Below are 24656 nucleotides of genomic sequence, written 5' to 3'. Positions count from 1 at the left end.
ACCCACTCTGAATGTGGGCAACACTAGTCCATGGGTGTTGGAAAAAATAGCTGAGCATCATTATCATATCCCTCTGCTTTTTCACTGCAGCTGAATGTGAAAAGCTGATTTATGTTCCTGCCAGCCTGCCTTCTCCACCATTATGCTCTCAAACAGTGAGTCTCCTTAAGTTGTTTTGTCAGGTATTTTATCCCAGTAATGAGAAAGACAACCAATACAGATAGCATTTCCAAATATTAGCTAGTAGAAATATAACATACTATTCTAGTCATGAGTCTTTTTTATACACAAGGATAACTTGAATACTTACATGACATAATAACAAATATTTCCTTTTCAGTAGCAAACTACTTCTCAAAAATAATATTCTTGTACTGAGAAGTCTGGACAGACTATAGATTGCAATCAGTGTTAGCATTATTAAGTACATTAGGGATCCTATAGTTGTCCCACTGTATTATACTATGATTCTGCCTATTGGAGAGCCAGGTAATCCTTTAGTAAAATCAAACAAATAAACAACAAAATGTGAAAGAAGAATGAAAGGAAGAAGGAAAAAAAGAAGACAAATCAGTCAGCAGGATTCTGTTTGGCAAAAGGAAGCAGCCTGGGTCACTGCTAACACTATTTAAAATAATCTGAAATAAAAGATTCCAGCAAAACATTTCTTAATACTTATATGTTTCCTAGTCACATCCTCAAGGTCTTCTTTGTTTTCTTCAAGTTGCATTGACTTCTCTGAGGCAGAACTGATTCTTACCTGGCTGCTATGCCAAATGGCAGGTGTGACACTGACAATGAAACAACTAGTTCAAGTCTTTCTGGATTTGTTTGAAACAAGAGATAAATAACTATCACCTACTATCACAAGAAAAGGAACCCTCAAGTTTTATCCCAGAGTTTGTTCATATCATATGCTTGAACTTTCTCTGCAATTCATTAAAGAGAAACTTAAACTAAAGATGGTATGAATATTAGAAACAACATTTCTTTATGAAAACAATGATAAACCTTATTTGCCACAAGAGTATTTTTTCACTGTCAGTTGTTAGTAATAGCCTTCATTCTTGTTACTTGAAAACTTAGATACCTCTTCAAAGTAATTTTCCAGCTATTCTTATTATATGACCATGATTCAGTACTGTGGTAGTATGAATGTGAATGTATGTTCTCACAGACTTAGGTGCTTTATTAAGATTGTAAGTTGGGTCAGAGGTGTCACTGGATGTGTGTCACTGGACGTGGATCCTGGGGTCTAGCCCAAAGGTGTGTTTGGGGGCAAATCTGATTCTAACAAAAAGTTGTAGAGAACAGTCTGAGCTCTGTGGTCCTGTTTGCTTCCAGTGTTGTGCTTGCTAATTGTTTCTCTCTGCTTGAATCTGTGAAAGGGAGTCAGCTTCTCCTATCAATAGAACTTCCCCTGGATCTGTAAGCTTGAAATAAACCCCTCCCTCCCATAAACTGAGTGTAGTTAGATGTTCATCAAGGCATCATGGAGATGACTACAACAAGTGATAAATACTTACTTGGCTCTAAAGGATTCTTTCAGATTTGGTCATCCCACCCAATGATTTAAAAGGGCTGATCAGTACAAAGACATCTGGTTTTCAGAAGTCTCAAACTGTAAGTACATGAAAATGACCTAAGATACCTATTTACAAAACAAATTCTGAGTTGGTATATGTTTATTTTCTAATACAACATGAGCAAAAATTTACATTGTAGATGAGTTAGATGCCACATTTATGCAACCATATTTTCTGAGACTATCTCGTTAATATAATGGTATAAAGTATTTTGGAAAAGTTGGATGTTCTAAAGAAACACTTTTCCTAGTATGTTGTTTATTGATGCAATATATTGAAAGGATTGTCATTGCACTATAGCATTTTAGGAGCTAATATGGCACAATGGCTGCAAACTGAACTTAAGCGATAGTAAAAGACTACATGCCATTTGTTAGGAAGGTAAGTAATAGATAATACGGTGTCAAATCAGCACAGCCACAGATTTCAACCATCCCGTCAAGTCCTGTCAGAAATTCTCTGGGATGCTACAGAGAGGCAGACTCTGAGCCTGTTGTAAATGAAAACAACAACAACAACAACAAATTGTGGGATAGGAAAGAATAATAAACTCAGGACTTGGATAAATTCAGTGTTGTTTGATTGTGGCCACAGGAGGGATCTTATTCACTCTTCTTCATCAAGATGCTAGTCTAGGAGGTAAAGCAGAAAATTACTTCTTTTAAACTTAACCTGAATTTCAGTGTTAATAGGACTGGCTATACATATATCGTATAACAGTAACAACATACTTAATGCTATAGAGACCCTGGACATGGCATGCTGAAAGACATCGTAACTGGCCCTCCTTAGGCCAGTCAATGCACACAACACTCAATGAGTAATATAAAACAGTCCAAACCCCAGACACTAGAGGAGACAGTTGCAGTAACAAGCTGTGTGTGGAAAAGAACTTCTTGCGTTTGGAACAATATTGACACTACATTAAATTATAGAACTTTTTCATCTACTGCATTTTCAAAGTAATTATTGTACAAATAAAAGGATGACACAATTAGATTAAGAAATTTTCAAGAGCAAAACAAATTTACAACTTATTTCTAGACATTTAGGTTTTACAACATTCAGTAACAAAGAAAATTTGAAATGTAAACTGTAATAACATTCAAGTAAGTTTCTTCAATAACTAATGCAATTAAGTCCAAAATGACAAAGGAAATTCCTGAGCATTTTAAAGATCCATTATAACAGCTTTTAATGTGAAATATAACAAAAATGCAATCTATTGTGTAAATGTTTTTGTAGCTGTGCTCATCAGGTATTTATCCAAAGTGCAATATAGTTAAATTATGTCTTTTTTATCCAGGGAGAAAAGCAGTGCAAAAAATTAATCTCACATCATCATTAAACTATATAAAATGCAAGTAAAACAAAACCAAATGCCAACTAATATAAATTAAAATCAGCATCATTCTTTGTTAAAAATTACTCATTTTATATCACCAGTTATGTTATACTTGTGATTACAATAAATAAAAAAATTAAAACTTTTTAAATTAATTAGTTTTGTACTCAGTGAATACAGTCAAGTTGGTACCAATGTTAGTCTGCTCCCTGTCCTCCCCTCTCCTCCGGACCCTCCTGGGTGAGATATATGGGTCATGAAGTGTGGAGTTAGCCCTCAGTTACGGGTGGGTAGGAGGAAATGTCTCTGCATATCATGACCCAATGTGTGGCTCTGACATTGATTCCGTCCCCACTTTTGCAAAATTTCCCTGAGCCATGATGGGTTCATTTTAGGCATGCTTCAGTGATGTAGTGGTGGGAGCCTCTGTGTCTCTGGATATCTGATTTGGTAGGAGTTGATTATTCTCTGTGTTGATCTCCTACACCATTGTGCTGGTACCAGGCTCACCAAGAAAACAGCACTCTTGCTTGTTTTACCAATTATCCTTAGTATCAGCCAGGGCCCTTTTGAGGTATGATGGGGTAGTTCTCTCCTTAGGATCTGCGTCTATTGGAAAAAAGAGAAGCAGATTCTCCAACGGAGAGTAAAGTTTGCACAATATAAATGGGAGGACCTTTAATTTTTTTTATAGAGAATTTAATAGGTGTAGGCCCTCTTGTAGCCCACGATTGGTGATAGCTTGATAATTTTGGATATGGTTCTGACCTGTATCCCAGCTCCAGCTATGGGCTCCTTTCCACTGCATGAATCAGGAAGCCAAATCAAGATCAGGTGGTATTCCATTATGGCTGTGCACCACTATTGCACTTGTGTGAGCATCATGACAGGTTACTTGCTGCTAAGTAGGATAGACCATGAATTGTGTGGACAGATATTGGTCATTTTTCCCTAGTTGCCCATGTAGCACCATCTGGCACTAGATGTGCTGACTGTCCGGGGACTGACTCTCTTCCGGCTTCCAGCAGTATCACTCCATGATAGGTGCCCACCACTAATGGTGTCTTCAGCAGTAGGGTCTTACCACTAATCTTTGGTGTGTCATCAAGTACTCTGACAGAAGTCTGTCATTCTTCAAGGAGAACTTATAGGTCTTTAAGGTCAAAAGCTCATTGTGGAGGATAGCCACCTGCTGGTAATAGGAGTTACAGGACAGTGCCCATGAAGATAAGTAATATAAAAAAGGTAGAGAGGAGGGAGGGAGGGAAGGAGAGAGAGCGAGCGAGAGTGCTGCAGAAGATTAAGTTCCATCTTTATCATACACCCTCCAGTACCTTGTTACTTAGGTGTACCCTCTAAGAGCCTTGTGAAGGTTCAACCATTTGGTCTGCCATTTAGGATGTAGAATTTTATGGAACCACTGCTGTTTATGCCCGGATTTGTGCCCCCAACTCCTCATATGTCCTCCCCTCCTTCCCCACCCACCCTATTGCCCAGTCCATGATATGCTTGCTGGGTATGTTGGCATCTTGGTAAATTCAGGTTAGGTGTTGTAGATGAGTGATACTATGCGGTGATTATATTTCTGTGATTGAGTAAGTTCATTGAGAATGATCTGTTCAACCATTTTTCTTCAAATTTCATTGTGTCATTTTTTTCTTACTGATGTATAGAATTCCCTTGTGTAGATATAACACATTTTGTTATTCTTCTAGTGATGGATATCTGGGTTGATTCCAGCTCTTAGCTATTATGAATTGAGCTGCTATAAACATGGTCGGGCAAATCTCTCAGCACTGAAGCTTGAAGGTTTTAGGGTACATGTCCAGTAAGGGAATAACTGGGTCAGTTGGTAACTGTATAGTCAGCCTTTTTAGAAGTCTCCATATTGCTTTCCAAAGTGGTTGTACCATCTTACATTCCAACCAACAGCAGATGAGGGTTCATTTTTCTCCACTTCCTCACCAGCATTTAAATTCATCTGATTTTTTGATGTTTACTACCCTTATTGGGGTAAGGTGGAATCTCATGGTTGTTTTAATTTGTATTTCCCTGATGATTAGGGATGATGAACATTTTCTTAAGTGTGTGTTTGCCATTTGTATTTCTTCCTCTGTGAGCTGCTTATCCAGCTCTTTGTCCTGTTTTGTGAGTGGGTTGTTTGACTTTTATTGTTCAGATTTGGAGTTCTTTACAGATTATAGAGATTAGCCCTCTGTCAGTTGGACATTCAGCAAATATTTTCTCCCATTCTGTGGGTAATCTATAGGCTTTGCTTATTGTATGTTTGTCTGTGAAGAAACTTTTAAGCTTCATGTGATCCCATTGTGTGATAGTGTAAGATTTTGTGCTACTAGGGTTTTGTTCAGGAAGTCATTTTACATTTCTATATCATGGAAAGTTCCTCCTTTATTTTCTCCCACCAGTAGGCAAGTTTCCGGTCTTATATTGAGGTCTTTGATCGATTTGGACTTGTGTGTTGTGCATGGTGGGATGTATGGATCAAGTTTCAATTACCTGCATATGGGTATCCAGTTTGTTCAGCACCATTTGTTGAAGATGATATCTTTTTTCCAGCCTATATTGTTAGGGCTTTTGTCAAATACCAAGTAGATGTAGTTGCTTGACACAAAGTCCAGGGCCTCAATTCTATTCCATTGGTCTATACTCCTGTTTTTATGTCTGTACCATGCTGTTTTTATTACTATGGCTTTGTAATATAGCTTTAGATAAGGTATGGTGATGACTTCAGAACTATTTATTTTGCTGAGGATATGTTTGGATATCCAAGGCCTTCTGCCCTTCTGTGTGAATTCTGAGATCATGTTTTCTATGTCTGTGAAGAACTATGTTGGGATTTTAATTGGAATTGCTTTAAATACGTATATTGCCTTTGGTAGGATTGCTATCTTCACAATGTTAATTCTGCCTATCCAGGAGCATGGGAGGCCTTTCCATATTCTCATGTCCTCCTCAATTTCTTGAGTGTTTTAATGTTTTCATTGTATAGATCTTCCACTTCCTGTGTTAACACTATTCCAAGGTATTTGTTTTGTTGTTGCTATTGAAAATGGGACCATGTCGCATATTTCTTCCTCTGTATATTTGTCATTTGCATATAGAAAGGCTACTGATTTTTGTGCATTGATTTTGTATCCTCCTACTTTGCTACAGGAGTTAATCACCTTCAAGAGTTTTAGTCTCTTGGTTCTCTTAAGTAGAGTATCATGTAGTCAGTGAACAAAGCTACCTTAACCTCTGCCTTTCCAAATTGTATCCCTTTTATTTCTTTCTCCTGACTTATTGCTTGAGCTAGGGCTTCTAGTAATATACTGAAGAGCAGAGGTGAGAGTGGACATTGATGTCTTGTTCCTGATTTCAATGGGAATTCCTACATTCTCTCTCCATTAACTATCATTTGGGTTTAGAAGCTTTGTGTATAGCCTTTATTATGATATGTACTGACCATGCCAATTCTTCCAAATGTTTTGATTATGAAGTGATACTATATTTTGTCAAAGGCCTTTTCTGCATCTATTGAAATGATCATGTGGTTTTTGTGTTGAACTTTGTTTATATGGTGTATTGCATTGATAGATTTCGGTATGTTGAATCACCCCTGTGTTCCTGGGATGATTCCCACTTGATCAATTTAGATAATGCTTTTGATGTGTTGCTGGATTCCATCTGCAAGGATTTTGTTTCTTTGCATCTAAGTTCATCTGGGAAATAGGCCAGTAGTTTTCTTTTCTTGTGGCATCTCTACCTGGTATTGGAAGTAGGGTGATACTAGCTTCATAGAAGGAGTTGTGGAGCTTTCCCTGTTCTCCAATTGTGTGGCACAGTTTGGAAAGATTGGTTTGAGTTCTTCCCTGAAGGTTTGATAAAATACAGCTGAGGACATCTGTTCCCGAACTCTTCTTTTTGGGAAGATTTTTTTTTAAAATTACATTTTCAAGGTCGATGATTGTGATAGGTTTGTTTAGGAGATTAGTCTGCTCTGAGTTTATCTTTGGCAGATAGTATGAGTCCAGGAATTTATCCATTTCCTCCATATTAACCAGTTTTTTGCAGTGGAGGTTTCTGAAATAAGCCCTGATGATACTCCCAATTTCATTTATGTCTGTTGTGATCTCTCCTTTTTCATTTTGAATTTTGTTAATTTGAAGCATCCCTCTTTTTTTTTTTTTTTGCTTGATCAAATTGGCCATTGTCAATCTTCTTTATTTTTACTGAGAACCAGCTCTTTGTTTCGTCAATTTTCTTAATTGTTTGTTTAGTTTTTATTTCATTAATTTTTGCTGGGATATTAATTATTTCTTTCCCTATGGAGCTTTTTGGGTTGGATTCTTCTTGCTTTTCCAGTGCCTTTAGGTAGATGGTTAGGTTATTAATTTGGGTTCTCTCTGTGTTTGTTATGAAGGCATTTAGTGCTATGAATTTTCCCCTGAGGACAGCCTTCATTGTGTCCCATAAGTTTTGGTACGATGAGTTCTCATTGTCATTGAATTCTAGAAATTTTGCAATTTCATTTTTTATTTCATCCACTATCCATTTGTTTTTTAAAAGTGTGCTGTTCAGTTTCAAGGTGCCATTGGGATTCTTGGTGGGTCTTTTGTTGTTAATTTCTAGCAATATAACACTGTGATCTGATATCATGCAGGGAATTATGTCAATCTTCCTGAATATATGGAGGCAGGCTTTGTGACCCAGTATATGTTCTTTTTAGAAATTCTTCCATGGGCTGCTGAAAAGAATGTGTAGTCTGTGGATTTCGGATGGATTGTTCTGTCGATGTCCATTATGTAGTCATCTATGGATTTGGTGAGCTCTCTTACTTCCCTGTTGAGTTTCTGTTGGGTGATATGTCTATTACTGATAATGATATATTGGAGTTCCCAAATATGATGGTTTTGGCAGTTATTTCAAGTATTATTTTGTTTTATGAACTGTGGTGCCCTTTTGTTTGGCACATAAAGGTTTATGATTTTGATATCCTCTTGATGGATCATTCCCCTAACAAGTAGGAATTGGCCTTCTTTGTTTTTTTTTTTTTTATTAGTTTTGAAGCCTATTTAACTGATATTAATATAACTATGTCTGCTTATTTCTTATTCCAATTTTCTTGGAATATTGTTTTCCACCCTTTCACCCCAAGGAGGTGTCTGTCTTTAGTGGTGAGGTGGGTTTCTTGAAGACAACAGATTGAGGGGTCTAATTTTCTTATCCATCATGTTAGTTTGTGTGTCTTGATGGGTGAATTAAGGCCATTAATAATTAAGGTAATGACTGTGAGTTTTAATTTGATTCCTGCCATATTGTGTTGGTATATGTAGTTTAGTGTTTTCATGGACTTTGAAGTTTTTTGTGCCTTCTCTGAGTTTGGTTATTGTGATCTGCTTCTTGCAGGCATTTGAGGTTGATTATTTGATTGTTCTCTCTGTAGGTTTGGTTATGTGTTCATATAATTATAAAGCTGAGCTTTGTCATGGAAAGTTTTTCTTTCACAACCTATTATGAGGGATACTTTTGCTGGGTAAAGTAATTTGGGTTGGAAGCCATAGGTTCTTAGACATTGCAGTGTTACATTCCAGGCCCTACTGGACCTCAGGGTTACCATTGAAATGTGTGAAATAATTCTGGTGGGGTTATCTTTAAAAGTGATGTGCTGTTTTTCCCTAGCTGCTTTTAGAATTTTCTCTTTGGTGTCACTGTTTAGAGTCTTAATGACAATATGTCTTGGAGAGTTTCTCCTTTGGTCCAATCTGCTTGGAGTTCTGTTAGCTTCTTGTATCTTGTATCTTGGTGGGGATGTTTTCTTCAATTATTTTGTTAAGTAAGTTTCCCATGCTTTTGGTCTGAACTTCTTCCCCTTCTGGTATTCCCATGATCTGAATTTTAGGAATTTTAAGGGTATTTCACAATTCCCACATGTTCCATTCACAAAAATTTTGAACTTATTGAAACCTTTGAATTTTCAAACTGTTTTTTCTGTCTTGTCTTCCAGATAGGAGTTTCTATCCTCCATATGGCTGACTCTATTCTTGAAAGCTTCTAATGAGTTTTGATCTTGTTAACTTAGGTTTGTATTTTGCACTGCTTTTCTATGTATAGGTTCCATCCCTCTTACAAGGTCATTTTTCATATCATATTCTCATTTTCTTGATGCTTCTTGGAATTTATCCTTGCATTGATTTATATCTCAATTTAGCATCATCAGCTGATTTTTGAGGTCCTCTTTTTTTCACTCTCCTTCATATCCCTTAACTGACTTTGAATTCCTACCATTTTCTCATTTATTAGGTCTAGTCTAGTGATGGCAGCTTCCACACAATTATTGGTCCTTTGTTGCTTTTCTACAACTTCTCCCAGTAGCTTGATCAGAGTTCTATTGCTCATAGCTTCATTTTGGTGTTCTGATCCTAATGTCCCTTCTATGTTTTAATTAGAGACATTCATTGTAGGACTGGGTGATCTTATTGGATTTACTTGCATTTGAGTTTTCATGCTTTGAGCTGTGTGGGCTGAGCATTACAGTGTGTGGAAAGGGAGAATAGGACTGTGGTCTCGATGGGCAGGGGAAGTGGTACCTCTTGGGGGAGCTGTCATGAGCTAGCAGGCAGGCAAGCAGATGGGCAGACTGGTCCTGAGCTAACAACTTAGGTGGGTGGATTAGCCTGAGCTAACTCCACAATGCATGACCCATTTACATCAACTAGGAGGGTCTAATAGGAGGGGGTAGATCATAGATGAGAGTAAAAAATGGTACCAAACTGCCTGTATTTGATGAAAAGAAAACTAATAAATCAAAAAAAAAAAAGTACATGGAGAGGAAGAGACAACCTATCTTGCTTATTCAGAAGAACTCTCTCAAATTTACCCTTCAACAGGTATGGATATTAGCAGAAGAAAATGCCATTCACAGAATTTTCACTGGGCAATTTAACAACAATCCAAAGTTACCATTACCATTGGTGGCTACACCTGGAATATTTGCAATGCACCTGAGGAGCATCCCCCACAGAATGGGGTCCAGGATGAGGGAAAACAGGGTACAAACACATGACATATCCATACAAAACATCTGGTTAACAACAGCAATAATAATAAACATAAACATAAAAATACTAGGTACTAGTAAAGACACAGAAGAGAGTTGGTACAAGGTAGGAAGAGAGGGGTTGGAAGAAAAATGGACATGACCAATGCATGATATGCTGAAATGGACATATCACAGTGATGTACAACAAACAACTATTTATCATTATATTAGGAACACAGTAATGACACAGGAAGAAAAACTTGCATATTACACATTTATTTTTTCCTAAATTTAAGGTATACTTCAATACAAAAGAAAAGGATGCTCTATTTTTTTTTAAATTTTTATTAACATTACCCATGATTACAAAATATATCCCATAGCAATTCCCTCCCTCCCCACCCCCACACATTCCCATTTGAAATTCCATTCTCCATCATATTACCTCCCCATTACAATCATTGTAAATACATATATAAAATATCAACCTATTAAGTATCCTCCTCCCTTCCTTTCTCTACCCTTTATGTCTCCTCTTTACCTTAGTGGCCTCAGCAACTAAGTATTTTCAATCTCACGAAGAAGCCCAATCATCTGTAGCTAGGATCCCCATATGAGAGAGAACATGTGGCACTTGGCTTTCTGGGCCTGCGTTACATCACTTAGCATAATACTTTCCAGGTCCATCCATTTTTCTGCAAATTACATAACTTCATTTTTCTTTACCGCTGAGTAGAACTCCATTGTATAAATGTGCCACATCTTCATTATCCACTCATCTGTTGAGGGACATCCAGGCTGGTTCCATTTCCCAGCTATTATAAATAGAGCAGGAATAAACATGGTTGAGCATGTACTTCTAAGGAAATGAGATGAGTCCTTTGGATATATGCCTAGGAGTGCTATAGCTGGGTCATATGGTAGATCAATCTTTAGTTGTTTTAGGAACCTCCACACTGTTTTCCACAATGGCTGGACCAGATTGCATTCCCACCAGCAGTGTACAAGGGTTCCTTTTTTTCCACATCCCCGCCACATTTATGATCATTTGTTTTCATGATGGTGGCCAATCTGACAGGAGTGAGATGGAATCTCAATGTAGTTTTAATCTGCATTTCCCTGATGACTAGTGATGTAGAACTTTTTTTTAGATGCTTATATACCATTTGTATTTCTTCCTTTGTGAACTCTCCATTTAGCTCCATAGCCCATTTTTGGATTGGTTTGTTTGAATCCTTATTATTTAACTTTTTGAGTTCTTTGTATATCCTAGATATTAATCCTCTATCAGATATATAGCTGGCGAAGATTTTTTCCCATTCTGTAGGTTGCCTCTTTGCTTTTTTCACTGTGTCCTTTGCAGTGCAAAATCTTTGTAATTTCATGAGGTCCCAGTGGTTAATCTGTGGTTTAATTGCCTGAGCAATTGGGGTTGTATTCAGAAAGTCTTTGCCAAGACCAATATGTTGAAGGGTTTCCCCTACTTTTTCCTCTAGCAGATTCAGAGTTTCAGGTCTGATGTTAAGGTCTTTAATTCATTTGGACTTAATTCTTGTGCATGGTGAGAGAGAAGAATCTATTTTCATCCCTCTGCAGATATATATCCAGTTTTCAAAACACCATTTGCTGAAGAGGCTGTCTCTTCTCCAATGATTATTTTTGGCATTTTTATCGAATATCAGGTGGCTATAGCTACTGGGGCTTAAATCTGGGTCCTCTATTATGTTCCACTGATCTACCTATCGGTTTTTGTGCCAGTACCATACTGTTTTTGTTACTATGGCTCTATAGTATAGGTAAAAATCAGGTATGTTGATACCACCAGCCTCATTTTTGTTGCTCAGTATTATTTTATATATACCAGGTTTTTTGTGATTCCAAATGAATTTTTGGATTGTTTTTTCTATTTCCATGAAGAAAGCCTTTGGAATTTTGATAGGGATTGCATTAAATGTGTAGATTGCTTTAGGTAAGATTGCCATTTTCATTATATTAATTTTTCCAATCCAGGAACAAGGGATGTTTCTCCACTTTCTAGTGTCTTCTGCAATTTCTTGCTTGAGTGTTTTAAAGTTCTCATTGTAGAGATTCTTTACTTCCTTAGTTAGGTTTATTCTGAGGTACTTTATTTATTTATTTATTTTTTTTGAGGCAACTGTGAATGGGAGTGATTCTCTGATTTCATCCTCTGTGTGTTTTTGTTAGCATATACGAAGGCTACTGATTTCTGTGTAATTATTTTGTATCCTGCTACATTGCTGTAGGTTTTGATCAGCTCTAACAGCTTGCTAGTAGAGCCTTTAGGGTCCTTTATGTATAGAATCATGTCATCTGCAAATAATGATAACTTGATTTCTTCCTTTCCAATTTGTATCCTTTTTATGTGTGTCTCTTGCCTTATTGCTATGGCTAACACTTCCAAAACTATATTAAATAAAAGTGGGGACAGTGGACACCCTTGTGTTGTTCCTGCTTTTAGTGGAAAAGCTTCCAGTTTTTCCCCATTTAGTAATATGTTGGCTGTAGGCTTGTCATAAATGGCCTTTATTTTATTGAGATATGTTCCTTCTATTCCTAGTCTCTGTAGACTTTCATCATGAAGGGATGTTGGATTTTGTCAAATGGTTTCTCTAAATCTAATGAGATGATCATGTGACTTTTGTCCTTCAACCTGTTTATGTAATGTATTGCATTTATAGATTTGCATATGTTGAACCATCCCTGCATCTCTGGGATAAAGCCTACTTGGTCAGGGTGAAGGATCTTTTTGATATACTCTTGTATTATGTTTGCCAATATTTTGTTGAGAATTTTTGCATCTATGTTCATGAGGGAGATTGGTCTGTAATGTTCTTTTTTTGTTCTATCTTTGCCTGGTTTTGATATCAGGGTGATGCTGGCCTCATAGAAGGAGTTTGGTAGAATTCCTTCTTTTTATATTTCCTGGAAAAGCTTAAGAAGCAATGGTGTTAGCTCTTCCTTAAAAGTCTGGTAAAATTCAGCAGTGAATCCATCTGGGCCTGGGCTTTTTTTAGTTGGGAGATTATTGATAACTGTTCGGATCTCCATGTTTGTTATAGGTCTATTTAAGTGATTAATCTCATTTTGATTTAATTTAGGTAGGTCACATAGATCAAGGAAATCATCCATTTCTTTCAGATTTTCATACTTTGTGGAGTATATGCTTTTATAGTATGTCCCTATGATTTTTTGAATTTCTCTGGAATCTATTGCGATGTTATCTTGTTCATCTCTGATTTTATTAATTTGTGTCTCTTCTCTCTTTCTTTTGGTCAGATTTGCTAAGGGTTTATCAATCTTGTTTATCCTTTCAAAGAACCAACCCTTTGTTTCAATAATTCTTTGGATTGTTCTTTTTGTTTCTATTTCATTAATTTCTGCCCTAATCTTTATTATTTCTTCCCATCTACTGATTTTTGGTTTGCCTTGTTCTTCTTTTTCCAAGGCTTTAAGATGAAGCATTAGGTTGTTTACTTGCGACCTTTCTAATTTCTTAATATAGGCACTAGGCTATAAATTTACCTCTTAGAACTGCCTTCATTGTGTTCCAGAGATTTTGGTATGTTGTGTTCTCATTATCATTTGACTCTATAAATTTTTTGATTTTCTTTTTGATTGCTTCATTGACCCATTCATCATTTAGTAGTGTACTGTTTAGTTTCCATAATTTTGTGTATGCTCTATAGCCTTTCTTGCTACTGATTTATAGTTTAATTCCATTGTGGTCAGATAGAATGCAAGGAATTATTTCAATTTTCCTGATATTGTTAAGATTTGCTTTGTGTCCTAATATATGGTCTATTTTAGAGAATGTTCCATGTGCTGCTGAAAAGAATGTATATTCTGCAGCCTTTGGATGAAATGTCCTGTATATATCTGTTAGGTCCATTCCTTCTATGACCTCATTTAGTCCAGATGCCTCTCTGTTTATTCTTTCCCTGGATGACCTGTCAATTGATGAGAGTGGGGTGTTAAAGTCACCCACCACCACTGTGTTTGGTGTTATCTGTGACCTTAGTTCTAATAGTGTTTGTTTGACGAATTTGGGAGCCCCCATGTTAGGTGCATATATGTTTAGGATTGTAATGTCCTCCTGTTGGAGTATGCCCTTAATCAATATAAAGTGACCTTCCTTATCTTTCTTGACTAACGTCGGACTAAAGTCTACCCTGTCTGATATTAGGATAGCAACCCCTGCTTGTTTTCTAGGCCCATTTCTTGAAACACCGTCTTCCAACCTTTCACCCTAAGATAATGTCTATCCTTTGTAGAAAGGTGAGTTTCTTGAAGACAACAAATTGTAGGATCCTGCTTTTTGACCCAGTCTGCAAATCTATGTCTTTTCGTTGGGGCATTGAGACCGTTGATATTAAGAGATATTATTGAAAGGTGTGTATTTATGTTTGCCATTTTTTGTTGTTGTTGTTGTTCTGGTTCTACCTGTGCTCTCTTCTGTTAACTAGTATTTGAGTATTGCTTGTTTTTTCTGGGTTCCTTATATGTGTGCTTTTCCTTTTGTTCAGCATGGAGGATTCTATCAAGTATTTTCTGTAGAGCTGGTTTTGTCTTCAAATACTACTTTAACCTGCTTTTGTCATGGAATGTCCTTATTTCTCCATCTATTTGAATGGATAACTTTGCAGGATAAAGTAACCTTGGCTGACAGTTGTTATCTTTCAGAACTTGGAATATATCACCCCTAAGCCCTTCTGGCTTTAAATGTTTGTGTTGAATAATCTGCTGTAATCCTGATGGGCTTACTTTTGTAGGTAACTTGATTTTTCTCTCTAACTGCTTTCAATATTTTTTCTTTGGTGTGTGTTTTTGGAAGTTTGAGTATAATATGACTAGGACAGGTTCTTTCAAGGTTTTGTCTGGCTGGGGTTCTAAAGGCTTCCTGTATCTGTATTGGCACCTCTTTCCAAATTTGGGGGAAATTTTCTTCTAGATTTTGTTGAAGACACCTACTATGCCTTTTGAGTGAAATTCTCCTCCTTCTACTATGTCCTGAATTCTAATATTTGATCTTTTCATAGTGTCCCGAATATCTTGAAATTCCCACTCATACTTTTTTAAGTTTGTCTTTCTCCTTGTTGGCCTGTATTAGATCTGCCACCTGGTCTTCTAGCTTAGATATTCTGTCCTCTCCTTCATCCATTCTACTGGTGAGATTTTCTACAGAGTTTTTTATTTCATTAACTGTGTTTTTCATTGCTAGTAATTCTGACTGGTTTTTCTTTATTATTTCTATTTCCTTATTTTTGTCTTGTATTGCCTTCTTTATTTCATGATATTGGTATCCTGCATCTTCTTTGATTCCTTTGATTTCCTCTTTAAGTTCCTCTTTGACTCCTTTGATTTGTTCTCTGACTTCTTTGAATATATTTACAATCATTCTTTTGAAATCTTTTTCAGGCATTTCCTCTAACTTGTTCTCACTGGAGGTCATTTCTGATGCATTAATACTTTTAGGTGGATTTATATTGTCTTGCTTTTAAGTGTTTCTTGTGTTTTAATGTATATATTTTTGCATCTTGGATTAAGTTAGTGCTTAGATTTTCTAGCTAGCTGGGTATTCTTACCTTTATCAATTGATTTGATTGTTATATATTTTTAGGGTAGGAGCTTAAGGTGTTAGATGTGGCTCTTAAGACTCTGAGAGTATCTACAAAAGTGCTCCTGTGGGTTGAGTTTCCCTGCTATGGGAGTATTCAAGTAGGCTGAATGGAATAAAACACAGGGAGATTCTAAAAGTTAACACTGTACCCATTCAGTCAAAAAGAGCCCCAAGTATGTATGCCAGAGTAGTTATTATAACAACCAGATCCTCTATCAACATAGAGGTTAAGATTTCTGGTCTGTTGAGGGATCCCAGTCAGCTTGTGACCAAGTGAGACCCTTCCCTGGTGCAAATCCAGTTACCTTGGAATAGTTTGGTCTTAGTCAAGTTGCTGACTGGGTCGTTGGGCTGCTGCTCTGATTTCTGGAGCTGGGCACTGGCTTTTCCTGCGGGGCAAACAAAGCCTGGCAACTGTGGCCCTGCAGATCAGCACCCCCGCTGCTAGAAGTGCTCCTGCTTCTGGGTCTGCTGTTGTTGCCACTCCTGGGTCTGCTGCTTCTGGGGCCACTGGTACTGGTTCCGGAACTGCTGATGTTGCTGCCAAACTCTGCTCCTGCTTGGGTCCTGCTGTCGGCTCAAGTTGGTGTGGCCGGGTCCTGGGATGCTGCTCTGTTCGCTGGAGCTGGGCTCAGGCGGTGGGGGAGGGGAGGGAGCCGCAGCTGCTCTGGTTCTCTCGCTGTTCCACCTGTTCTACCTCGCGTTCTGCTCCTCCGCTGCTCACTGCCGCTCTCCCTTCACGTTTCCTGAGTTGCGGAGAGTGCCGGTGTGAGGGGAAGCTCCCGCACCTGGCTTTTCCTGTGGCTGGAGCCGAGCCTGGTGGCTTTCTTGTGCATCCTGCCACCGCTGTTGTTGGCCGAGCTGACGGGGCGCTTTTGCCGGGCTGTGCGGGCTCTGGATGCTCTGGATCTCTCCTACTTCTCGGCTGCCACTTCAGTTTCTTATACACCTCACTTTTTAGTAAAAGTATGTATTTTGCTGAGTTTTTTTGGTCTTTTTCCCCCTAGGCTTCTTTGGAGTGGCACCTACGCCGCCATCTTAACCCAAGGATGCTCTTAAAGAAAAACTATTTAGAAACCATATGCAAAAATACAATAGCTGAATGGATAAATAATATGTGGTTCATGGATGAATAAAATGGAATTTTATTTAGCCATAAAGTAAAATGAAATTTAGTCCTTTGCTGGAAAATAAATGGAATGGTACTGAATATCATTGTAAGTTCATAAGCCAATCTTAGAGACTATTTTAGTATGTTTTCTCTCACATACAGAATCTATCAATATTTATCTACCTACCTCTGTACCTACATACCTACCTATCATCCATCTATAGATCAATCTATTTATCTATCATCTATCTATGTGTATATTATGCACATGTATATATACATACATGGGGGGAGGCTCAGTCAAGTGTTTACTTCACAGGCATGAGCAACTAAGTTAATGTCCCCAGCACTCATGGGAATAAGAGGTGTGATGGTGAAAACTCTAATCCTAGGCTCAGGAGGTGAAAAGAACGGATTTCCTGGGCAAGCTGGCTAGCTAAATATAGATAACTGGTATGCTCTCGATTCAAGGAGAGACCTTGTCTCAATAAACAGGGTAAGAAGCCGGGCATGGTGTCACATGCCTTTAATCCTAGCCCTTGGGAGGCAGAGGTAGGAGGATCACTATGAGTTTGAGGACATCCTGAGATTACATAGTGAATTCCAGGTCAGGCTGAGCTAGTGTGAAACAATACCTCGACAAACAAAAAACAAAAACAAAATAACTAAATAAAAGATAAGGGCAATTATTGAAGTTTAGACTCCATACACATGGGTAGCCATGTATGCACAAACATAAGAACACATATTCACCCACATATGCACATCACACCTGCAAAAAAATCATAAATGTGTGTGTGTGTGCGTGTGCGTGCGTGCGTGCGTGTTTAGGTCAAAAGACTAAAAAGGGGATCATGAATGTGGAGGAAAAGACCTTAAAGGAGAAGGAGGAAAAGACAATAGAATACAAGCACTGTGAAAGCAGAATGGGGAACTATTTGTTGGAAGGATGAAACAGGTAGGAAGCTAATCTTGGGGATTCAGAGGGGTATTGGTGAAGGGGGATGACCAAAATGAAGCATACTGAAATTCACTACTTTGTTAGCTAACTTAAAAAAAAATGAAAAAGTAAGTAGAAGAAAGAAAATCATTTTACTATATCTATGGAAAATGTTCCTGAGAGGTTTTAATTTTTAAATTGACAAACTTTTTATTTATTTGCAAGCACAGATAGAAGTAAAGAGAAGAAATGAGCAAAGGAGAGGACAGGAGAGGATAAGAGAGAAGAGATGGCAGAGAGAGAAAGGGTATGTGAGGGCCCCCATTGCTATAAATGAACTCCAGATACATTTGCAACTTTGTGCATTAAATAATAAAAGTGTCACATTCTACATGCATCTATATTAAGAACTAAAAACTATAAATCATGACATCACTGTCTATCCACAATAGTGAGTGGTGACACTAATGATTTGAATAACTGTTGTTAGCTTGTTTTAAGAAAATAATCAAAACATTATCTTTCAGTCTCACTTTTTAAAAAGTAGCATTAATTTTCCACAGAATGACAGAGATTATACAAACATTATATGTAGTTTCTGCTGAGCATATGAGTGGAAAGACAGAAGTATAAGGATCTATGTAACACTGAAAACAACAGTTACCTCTGGAATAGATCTGATAAACTGAGAGAATAATATTGAAAGTGACACTTCTCTATCAGTATGGTATACAACTTCTTATAACTTCTATGAAGAAAATATAAATGTGAAAATACTATTTGGGATCAATTTTTTGTGAGGAGGGGTGAGAACAGAATCCATGGGCTTTGGCGATGCTAGGAAAGCACTCTATTGCTGTTCTACACATAGAGTACAACATGTTCTTTTAAAAAGTAGAAACATATTTATTATTATCACTAACAGTGATAATATTTAAAAAATAAGATTCACTTACAAATGCTGTAAATGTTTTTTTTTTTTTAATGTCTGAAAAGGGTCAATGAATAATGATCTAACAACATAAACAGCTAGTGATCAGTTTGATGGGTTCAGATAAGTCTGATTAGCTCATAGTAAAGTGTGAAGATTCCTAGAGATATGTGATAACAAGAAACTTTAGAAACAAGCCCGCTTTTATTAAATCAAAATGGTAACTACGTGCCCTATTTTACAAGTGACAGCACAGCAGAGTGGGGCTTGACATAGGAAAGGAGACATGGGATAGAGATTTTGGAGAAAGAAATCTTAGTGTCATTTAGTTATATAAATCCCTGAAAATAAATGTCTGAAGATGTTAGAATGAATCAAATAATCTCCCAAAATAATATAAGATCCATGAATTTAATTTCTGAGTAAGTTATTAAATTCACTTTCATTTTATAAAATAGATAAATCATTTTCTAACATGAGTTTAAATAACACATCATGCAAAGAAATTGTTCTACAGACCTCAACACCAAGAAATAGAAGTTGCAAATTTAATAAGTCAATTTGTATCAAAAGATCAATTATGAAGCACCTAGAAATTTTCAATTGTAAGAATGTATCCTCTGGGTCCTACTTTGGTCCAGACAATGTTACTTTTTCTCTACTGTGGGTTTTGGTTTTTCCCACCCACCCCCATAAACTGGTTTTGGTGGATCCAAGTCTTAAGTTTCTCAATTAAGGGAAAAAAATCTCCATAAAAAAGAAATTGCCAATCAAATTAATTTTCTCTTGAAAAACTAAAACCTGAAAGGCTAAACATAATTTGTAGTACATAATTATAATTAATGTATCACTTGTTTGCTAATCCAGTGTTTATCCTAAAGTTCATAAAACTGGCTTATGACTTCCTGTTAGTTCCTAAAAATATATTAAAGTCCACTGTTGGTGGGAATGTAACCTTGTACAATCACTATGGAAATTAATTTGTAGATTCCTGAATGGGATAAACATAGAGAGCTACCAACAGACCTGGTTATTCCTGAAGGATTTAGGAACCAGAAGGATGCCATGACAGGCTTCAGAGTCCTCAGTAGGTCTAAGTTTCTGTTTCCTGACGAGGTCTAAGTTTTTATCTTCAGGTAAGGGTGGGTTTAACACTTACTGGAAACTGATTATGCCATACATTCCTGTAGTGATAGATAAGTTCAATTCCCCTAGCCACAGCCTGACAACTTTGCCCACCAAAACCCTAAGCCAACCAGAAAAGTATACTGTTTAAATCAACCAATCATGTACCCATCCCCTTCTTCTATGCTCAAATTCCTATAAAAACCCTACCCTCCCACTATTTAGGGCTCTTGTAAGGATCCACTGCGTTGGTGAAGTCAAGAGACCAAGCTTAAGCCTGAAATAAAGCTCCTTGCCCTTTGCATATGTGTTTGGTTCTCCGTGGTGGTCACTGGGCGTGTTGAGAACTGGGCATAACAATTCCCTTACTTAAATGCTCCACGCATCAGTACAGAGACTTGCTCAACCATGTTTATAGCTGCTCAATTCATCATTGCTAAGAACGGAATCAACCCAGATGCCCATCATTGGATGAATGGATAACAAAGTTGTGTATATTTACACAGTGGAATTCTATACGGCAGTATGAAAAAAACTATACTATGAAATTTGTAGAAACAGACTTGGAACTCACACAATCAGAAGACAACAAACACCACATGGTGTCACTTATCTGCAGTTTCTAACTTGGACCTGTGGAGTTGCTGTCATACCAGTGAGGCAACTCAAGGCCCAAACAATAGCGATGGGTGGAAGGGTTTGGGGGGAGGGGAGGGAAAGTGATAAAACAAACAAACAAGAAACTTGGAATGTGAACTATTTGAAACAAATACAGAGAACTATGTGATTATTGAGGAGGCAAGTCAAAGAATGAATTGCTACAAAGAATTGTAGCAACTATCTGAAAATAGAAAAGAAACATTATGTTGATTTCACAGATCCTCCAGGAGAAGCCAATCCTGTCACTGTTTCTTACTTGAATGTCTAACTTTCTGAACTTTTGCAACACACTTGCTCTTGAATTAAAATACCAAAACTGTGTAACTTTGGTATTAGCAGTCCTAGAACATTAATGTAGCATTTTTTTCCCTGCCAAATTCCTGAAGGTAAAGATACACACTTTCCCATTTCTCTTTTATTGCTTTCTGTAAAGTCATCCAGGAAACATGCTTTTACTCAATCATTCATGCCACAGAAATATTTTCAACTTTATATTTAATCATAATACAGTTGGAAGGTGGTCATGTTTTCACATGGTAATTCCCCAATAGGACTGGGAGCACAGTGAGAGAAGGATGATTCTATTCTTTAATGTCTAGTATTTAGTGATGACGAACAATGACGTGTTAAAATATAAAAAGCATAGGCTTAAAAATAACAAAATTCATAAAAATTATTAATTTTTTTTTGGGGGGGGGGTTCAAGGTAGGGTCTCACTCTAGCCCAGGCTGACCTGGAATTCACTATGGAGTCTCAGGGTGGCCTCAAACTCACAGCAATCATCCTACCTCTGCCTCCCAAGTGCTGGGATTAAAGGTGTGTGCCACCATGACCAGCTAAAACTTATTAATTCTTATATGGTATTCAGTCATTTAAAAGAGAATACCTGGGCTGGAGAGTTGGTTTAGCAGTTAAGGCACTTGCCAACAAAGCCAAAGGACCCAAGTTCAATTGCCCAGCACGCATATTAAGCCAGATGCACATGGTGGCACATGTGTCTGGAGTTCATTTGCAGTGGCTGGAAGCCCTTTATTGCCCATTCTCTCTTTCTCTATTTGCTTCTTTCTCTCTCTTTCCCTCTCCCTTCCTCAAATAAATAAATAAATAATTTAAAATATGAGAATACCTGACATGACTTTCATTGTCAGATTTATCACAGAAATTCTGGATGTGAAACAAATGTCCTATTAACTTCAAACTAATATTACATTTTCAAAAGTATATTTAAAGTCTCATTGATACTAGGTAGTGTAAGCAGTTTTCAGTCTTCTATGCTTTTACTTTAACCTAGTTTTAACTCAATGACTACATGCAGATATTATGGTGGTGCTAACCTTGCTATACAAGGGATGTTGTAGAATCAACCACTCATGGTGGTTATCTTCACAATGAGGATGTCAGTGTGGCTATGTTCATCCATGCACAAGGTAGCCACAGAAGGCTTGTCACTAAATTTACAGTAGTATCTACACACTGTGCAGATGTTTATCTTTGCACACAAGAGTCACAGAAGGCTTGTCACTATATGCACGGTGGTATCCACATAATGAGGACATCAGTGTGGGTATGTTAATCCATGTACATGAGAGACATAGAAGGCCTGTCACTATATTCATAAAATGAGGACATCAGTGTTAGGATGCTCATTTATGCACAAGAGAGCCCCAGAAGGCTTGTCACCATATTCATGGTGGTACCCCACACAATGAGGATGTCAGTGTTCATCCATGCACATGAGAATTACAGAAAGCCTATAACTCTATTCATGGTCTCTACTGTGGTATCTAAACACTGAAGACAGTAGTATGGGGATATTCCTCCATGGACATGAGGGTCATGGATGTAGGCTTACCACTGTATTTGAGTTTTATCTAATAATACTCATTTCAACATGAACAACACAAAATTTTGCATTCTCTAAAAAGATGGATAGCATGCTACCTTTCTTCTTATCTTCTAATTTTAGAGTAGATACTATGACTCCAAAATCTGTCCAAATAAAAGTACAGTTGAATAAAGTTTGATTGCTTTATTTACCTTACTTAAAACCAGTATTTTTAAATTGATTTTTCTGTTAAGATTATATATTAAAAAAAAAAAGTTTTGGTTCGTTTCCTTGAAAAATCAGCTGTCCCTTAGAAATGACATAGTCTTTTATAGGCTTATTTTGCTTATTCAACTGACATTCAGTTAAAATAAGAATATTGCTACTAGGCCATAAAATAAAAATAAGCAGCAGAAGTACAAAAGTATATAAAAATAGATCATATGTATATATCCTAATAGTCATTTATTATTAATTAAAACTTCAAGAGTATACTAAGATAACAGATATTAATGTTTTCTCACTAGATTACAATGTATTCTAATTAGGTACCAAAGATAACAATTTATAGTCATTTAACTTTAAACATTGAAGACATTCAACTAAAGTATAAATAAATGTAAGTCCAAACTTGAATATGAAAACTAGCAGCAAATGGACATCTTGTGAAAGAGCTCTGTTGCATCATAACATAGAGAAGCAGAGAGAGGAATATGAAAAGGACTTGGAATATGAAGAAAGGAATGGAAGAAGATGTTTCTGTAGTTGAAAAGACACTATCAGATCAACCAAGCTGCCTTCCTTCCTATTTATCATGGCCTACGTGCTGAGTTTCTCTCTGTTCATATATTCATACTAGTTGCTCATTTCCTTCAAGCCACTGCTTTTCAGATAGCTTTGTAGAATATTGCCTAAAAAATCTCCCCAACTTCCTGTCACTGTTCTATTCCTCTCCGAGGTCTTCTACAGCTTGCTTTGATGGTTATTCATGTGTCACCATGAGAAAATGAAAACTTTAAAAGGGTAAGAATCACTTTATTCATCACCAAATCTGCACTGCACAGCTCAGGCTGCTTTCTGCTTGAGTAGGAAAATGCACATTCACAGCGCACACTCTGAACTTCTGCTGATGGGACAAATGAATGAACAAATGAATACAGGACAATTAACTACTATTTTCAACATCACTGTACATATGTGCAGAGAATAAGACTGAAACTTCAACTTCTATACTCAAACACATACATGAAATCTAAAGAAATTTTCACATAGATAAGTAAAGGAAAATATGGGTGAGATAGCTGGAATACATAATTTCTTCCAATTTTATGGGGAGGAAGGGGAGGGCTTTGAAGGGTGGAAAACAGTAATCTGGATGCAAATGGCAATGGAACCATAAAATTCTACTTCCTAAAAGACAGACCAAATGGCTGAACCTTCACTAGACCCTTACAGGAAATAACTGAACCACAAGACACTGGAGAGGGTAGGTTCAAGGCTAACCTAAATCTCCTACATCTTCCCTCCCTCCCTCTTCCCCTCTCCCCTCTATCTCTCTCCTCTCTAACTGTTGTATATTAGTTATGTTTTTCTTAAATTTCTTAGTGGGACTGACCTGTAACCCCCACTTCCAGCGTGGGGCTACCATCCACAATGAGCTTTTGATCAGAGAAACCTACAAGGTTTCCCAAAACAATGACAGACTGTCAGAGTACTTGATGACCCACCAAAGGCCAGTGGTAAGACCCTATTGCTGAAGACTCCATATGCAGCTGACACCTAAAATGGAATGGCATGGCTGGAAGCCAGGAGAAAGTCAGTCCCCAGACAGTCAGCGTGTCTAGTGGCAGAAGGTGCTACATGGGCGACTGGGGGAAAAGACCAATATCTGTCCAAGCAAATCATTGTCTAACCTAATTGGCAACAAATAACCTGATGTGATGCCCACACAAGTGCAATAGTGGCACACAGCAATGGTGAGGAACCAGCTGCTCTTGATTTGGCTAACTGATCACCTCAGTGGTACTAGACCCATAGCTGGAACTGGGAAACAAGTCAGAACCATACCCAAACACAAGCCCACTCTACAATATCAAGCTACCATCAATCATGGGGTATAAGATGGCCTACACCTATCAAACTCTCTATCAACAAAGTAAGTGTTATCTCAATTTTCTGGGTGCTAACTTACTCTCCTTTGGAGAATCTGCTTCTCTTTTTCAGATAGATGCAGATCCTAAGGAGAGAGCTGCCCCAAAATACCTCAAAAGGGGCCCGACTGAAACTAAGGACAATTGGCGAAACAAGCAAGGGTGATGTTTTCCTGTGAACCGGATACCAGCACAAAGGGGAAGGAGATCAACACAGAGAAAAATCAACTCCTACCAAATCAGAGAGCCAGAGCCTCAGATGCCCCAACACCTCAGCACTGAAGCAGACCAAAAATGAACCCA

At 37.5% G+C, this 24656-nt stretch overlaps 1 protein-coding gene across 5 annotated transcripts in view; it reads right to left on the bottom strand.

The window, feature by feature from the left end:
* Positions 1 to 24656, bottom strand: part of Tusc3 (tumor suppressor candidate 3) — a 269847-nt gene that overhangs the window by 39169 nt on the left and 206022 nt on the right. The gene's annotated exons all lie outside the window — the stretch shown is intronic.

This window comes from Jaculus jaculus, chromosome 1 (assembly GCF_020740685.1).
Source record: "Jaculus jaculus isolate mJacJac1 chromosome 1, mJacJac1.mat.Y.cur, whole genome shotgun sequence".
Classification (NCBI taxonomy): Eukaryota; Metazoa; Chordata; class Mammalia; order Rodentia; family Dipodidae; genus Jaculus; species Jaculus jaculus.
This window is presented reverse-complemented; position numbering and strand designations above follow the sequence as displayed.